The sequence below is a fragment of the Cervus elaphus genome, chromosome 10 (assembly GCF_910594005.1).
Source record: "Cervus elaphus chromosome 10, mCerEla1.1, whole genome shotgun sequence".
In the NCBI taxonomy this organism is placed as follows: Eukaryota; Metazoa; Chordata; class Mammalia; order Artiodactyla; family Cervidae; genus Cervus; species Cervus elaphus.
Genome location: NC_057824.1, coordinates 52,532,530 through 52,537,759, shown reverse-complemented (window position 1 = coordinate 52,537,759; position 5,230 = coordinate 52,532,530).

The window sequence follows — 5,230 nt, the reverse complement described above, 5'->3', positions numbered from 1 at the left end:
TTCTTCTGGGATTTCTTCTGCGGTAGACTCCCGTTTCTAGTCTTGTTTTCCGGGTCGGTGTTAAGAGAAAGAGGTTTTTCCTGAAAATTGAACACCTTTCCTTCCGACAGCCCGTGGGCTTGAAAGACAGACAGACGCCTGGGAGCACCAGAGCCAAGGGATGTCACGTACTCAGACTGCCTGGTCTCGGCTGTAGCCTTCCTGTCGAACAGCTGTATGTGTGGGCTGTGGGTTTGTCTAAGGGACATTTGTAGGTGTTCTTTTGTCCATAAAGCTCAGAAATCAGGTGGGATGGGCACCCAAATTGTGCTCTTAGCTGGACTGCCCCTGTCCGTGGGGTCCTGCCTACCCGAGTCAGAGGCGGGACGAGGCGGCCGGCTGTGACACCCCACTTAAAGGGTGATCTGTGCCTTTCTGTTTGCATCTTCCAAAACAGCTCGGCACGAGTGACGAGAGACTGTGGTCACAGACTCCAGTGTGTGCCTGGCTTCCCCTCTCATTTCTACAGAATCCAGACAACCTCGTATACCTCACACTCTGCATTCCAAACCAAGAGGCGTAGCCATTCAGGTTCTAAGGGACTTTTGCCTGGAGTCGATGGTGCCAAAGTCGGTTCTGGATGCTTCGGACAGCAACAGTGAAGGATGCAAGTGGGAGAGCAGCGGCGTCGTGTCCGCCTTCCCTCTGAGCAGAGGACGGGTCTGCGGTGTCCGTGCCAGGCTGTGCGTGTACCTGGGTCGTAGCCGTCGAGCAGCGTAACTGACCGCCCGCTTCCAGTGCCCTGGCGCTGGGGCCAGTCCCCACACCTCAGGCCACTTGCCTACTGGTTGGCTCTGAGGTACCCTGGGTGCATCTGCCGCAGAAATCTGCAGATACACAGCTTATCGCAACGATGTGAAGTGCCGTGTGAGAGGGGAGGGGGAGAATGGAGTCAGCTTCCCCCTCCCCAGAGCCTCGGCACGTCCATCCAGGGTCCCTGATGAAGTGGGACCCTCGGCGAAGGGTCTGGAACCCAGGCCTCCTCGGGGCCCTGAGCGAGAACGGGGGGGGGGGGGGGGGGGGGGGGGCCCGGCCCGCAGCCCCATCCGCCCGGCCACACCTGCAGCCCCGCCCTCTGTCTCCGGAACCAGCTCGGCGTCCGGCTCCTCGGTGGCACCTTTGGTGTGGAGACTGCATGTGGCCGCTCTGGGGCCTGAATCATCGGGGCGAGAGCTGCCTCCTCATCGATGGGTCCCAGCCTTGCTGGTGAGCCCCCGCCTCGGGTGTCTGGGGGCCTCGGATCTGCTGTGCCAGCTTTCTCTTGTCACGGGCATGTGGTTTCGTCTTTGGGGTCGGCCATCCCAGTGGACGGGCGCTCTCCCCGTCAGCCTCAGCCTCCCAGCCCCAGGGGCCCTGCCAGCCCAGGCGCCGTCTTCTCAGATGTGAGAACCCTCTGCTCACCCAGGTCGGCGTAACCTGTGCGCTGCCAGGAGGGGCCCTGGTTGAGAAGAACTCAAAGGATGGATGGGTGTTTGCTGCCCACCCCACTCCGCTGCATGCGGTCTGGGGTCCTGCAAGGGGCTCGGGCAGGAAGCAGAGGGGCAGAGCGGTCAGCGGCGGGACCCCTGCTACCACGCTGGAAGCACAGACGAGAAGGGGCTCGGCTGAACCCCGACCTCTACACCAGCGTGAATTCTTAGGTCACAGTTTACAAGCTTAAAATAGGATCATTTGTAGCCGCTGGGAGGCTCACCCAGTGGACTCCTGTGGATCGGGACCACACCCTTCACTTTCTAAATGATGGAGCCGAGTGTTGGGTTGAACCTGCAGTTAAGCAGGACTGAATTCAGCCCCCCGGTTCTACCACCTGCGGGCAAGGGGCCTGGAGCACCGGGCTCCGGACGGGACCGCGGGCGATCCCCAGCTCCCTGCCCTGGTGAAGGGTGACTCGACCGGGCGCCCAGTCCACACGGAAACAGAAACCGTTCTCACGGGACCAGATGCGTTGCTTTCGTTCAGTTCCGGGTCCCGGGCACAAAGCTGGTGGGAACGGGTATAAACTGCGTTCACACACCAGGATCTGTGCGGTTCCCGTCCGTCCCCGCTGCCCTTCTCTCTCCCGGACACCAGGAGGCGCAGGTGTTCACCTGGGGGCTGGAGGCTCGCGGGTCTCGGCGCGGAGCGCCGCCCCTGTGGCTGCGTTTCCCACCGGGGCCCTGGGGCCGGCACCGTCCCGGCCGAGACGGGGACGCGAACTCCTGCCTTCCTGGTCCCACCTGGAGCTCCCAGCCCTGCCCTCTGCGGGGGCTCTGGGCCCAGGACGTAGCGGTAAGATTGGCCCGCTCGCAGGTCCGTCTGGAGAGGAGAGCAGAGCTTCTGCCTCCCCCACGGCCAGCAGGGACCACATGGAGACGAGATTGCACGTGCCCTGGTCCCTGCTCAGCGAAGGGAAACAGACGGCCATCCACGGGGCCGTCTCACTGGCCAGGTCCCGCCGGCAGGCCGGCCGAGCTGCGCAAGTTCAGGGCTGCCCATGGCCCGGGCGCGGGGCTGGTGTGTGTCCCCTCTTCCCGCCCCCACCCCCGGAATCTCTGTAGCCCCTCTTCTGCATGCAGAAATGATGGGCTCTCTGGCTTTAAACGTGACACTGTAGGTAGCACAGCTGAAAACCCAAATGCATTATTTTACAAGTGTACTTAATCACCCCGAAACTCAAGGTGGGCGGGCTGCACACTCGGGCTGGGGTTGACGGCGTCAGAAATGTGAAAGCAGTGCTCGCAAGCCGCTGGCATCCTGACGGTGGCGGGCGGGGAGGCCCTTTATACAGGATTCTCTCTGTGACTAACATTTCTTACTGAAAATACATAATGATCACTAATCGCCAAGCAGATTTCACTGCTGCGTGTTTTAGTTCGCACCCAGGTCAAAACCCTTGGCCCGTGTTCTGCCTTTTCACTTTGTTGATTTTGCGAAGCACAAAAAATAATTGGACATTGAAGCCTGACCGGCCCTCAGCTTTCTCTAAGGTATCTGACCAGAGAAGTCTTTAACTTAGGAGAATTAAACCTTTTTGAAGCTGAGTTTTAAAGAGACTGTTGTGATTCCTCACCCCTGTATTTTCCTTCTTTACTGAGATGTAATTGAATTATTCCTTCTTATATTTTCTTTATCGGTGAGACTGTTGTGGGCACAGCCAGTATGTGTGGGGTGTGAGCTTGTGTGTGTGTGTGTGTGTGTGTGTGTGTGTATGAGACTGTATGTGTCTAAGCCACAGGTGTGTGTACTGATGACATTCCATACTAAACCAAGCTCGACTGGAAAGCCCTGGCTGGCAGCATTTTATAACTATGTTAAGAAAGTAAAACCTGTGCAGTTCTGTGGTTTTTTTTTTCCCCATTGATTCATTGTCTGCCATACATCTCATCGGTACCATATTTGAATGCCCTGTAACTCTACCTAGAATATTACAACAGAGTATCGGAAGCCTGCAGCCCGACTGAACCCTCACAGAAACCACTCCTGCAGGACCGGTTTCTGTCCTTTGTGGAATGAGTTCTGTGCTCCTTTCTGCTGGAAGTCTCGGCCTCATCTGAGAGATGGGGGTGGTATTAAGCAGGTCTGTGCCCCTGGGGCCCCCGAGGCAGCAGAGTGACGCTGTGGGCAGCGGTGGTCGGCCTGCGCGTGGCGGGGCGGAGGCGGCTCGCAGGCGTGTTCTGTTGAGAAGGGCTGGTCTGGCGGCTGCCTTCACGCGGGCGTCCTCCTGGCATGGGGTTGCTCCTCACAAACTCTTACCTCTGGGCTGAACAAGCCATTCCTTTGATATCAAAGCCGCCTCTGAATAAGCCACCAGTGACCCCAGCTGGGGAGACAGAGGCCGGCTGGCGTGGCTGTTGGAGTCGCATCCCAGCCTGAGATCTTGGCGGGCCCCCCCCCACCCCCCGCCGACTATAGAACAGTGGCCGCTGTCCTCTCGGAGGGACACTGGGGCAGCTGTTACTTGCTGGGTGAGTCTGTGACTCTTCCCATATGCTGATTTTGGTTCCTGTTGAAGGGACAGCCTTTGTGATTTTTTTTCCCCCTACTCTATTAAATATTTTTTCTTTTTCTTTTTTTTTTTGAGGCTAAACACAGAGATTCCTGAGATCCTTTAGATCAAGCAGACACCTTTTCTCCAGGGAGGATGCAGGCGGGAGACTGGGGGAGGAGGGCGGTGCAGGGTTGTACCCCCCCCACTTTCCTTCTTGGATACAGAACCCCTGCCCCCACGCTGCTGGCTGCACGTGCCTGCCAGGGAGCTGGGCTTGTGGGGACCAGGGCACCCGGCATATGTAACATGGCAATACACGTTGTAAGCAGAGGGCGTTGTAAACTCCAACCACTGACTTTTGAGATGATGCCCTTGGAATGCCCTGTTCAAACCAGCTCTTCAGAGACAGCTAAAATCCTCAAGTGAACTTTATTGTTTTTAATTGAGGATAATTGCTTCCCAGGTGGCGCAGTGGTAAAGAATCTGCCTGCCAGTACAGGGGAGGCAAGAGATGCGGGTTCAGTTCCTGGGCCAGGAAGATCCCCTGGAGAAGGAAACGGCAACCCACTCCAGTATTCTTGCCTGGAAAATTCCCGTGGACAAAGCCTGGTGGGAGTCCAGAGGAGAGTCCATGGGGTCGCAGAGAGTCAGACATGACTGAGCGCACACACACATACAGTTGCTTTATAATGTGTTGGTTTCTGCCATACAACATGAATCAGCCACAAGTATACACATGTCCCCTCCCTCCCAGAGCAAGTGAACTTTGTAAACAAGAAGCCCTCGGCAGGTCCCTGCCCCTGCCGTCACCGAGGTCCCCGCAGTAACAGGGAGTAACGGTACGGGCGGCTGTCAGACAGCCCTGTGGAAACGCTGCTGGCCGCCCGCTCACATGGGCTCATCCTTGCTCATCGCATGGCCTCCCGGGAGGAAGTGCCAGGGCAGGGTGGCATGGTCACCATCTGGGCCCAGCAAGGGAGCGGGGATCTGGAGGCCGTGACCTCTCCAAGGGGGAGGAGGAGGAAGAAAAAGGTATGATGCTGATATGGGCAGGTCTCCACTGGCTGTGCTTTCCAAGGGGACCTGCCTCCACAGTCCTCTCCTCCGGGTCCTGGGCAGTGACCTGGGAAGGAGAAACGCAGCTCGTTGTCTACTGGGCTTGGGGCTCCAAACCCAGGTGTTAGGGTTCCCTGAGCCTTGCAGCCCCCTCCTCCGCCCACTCCG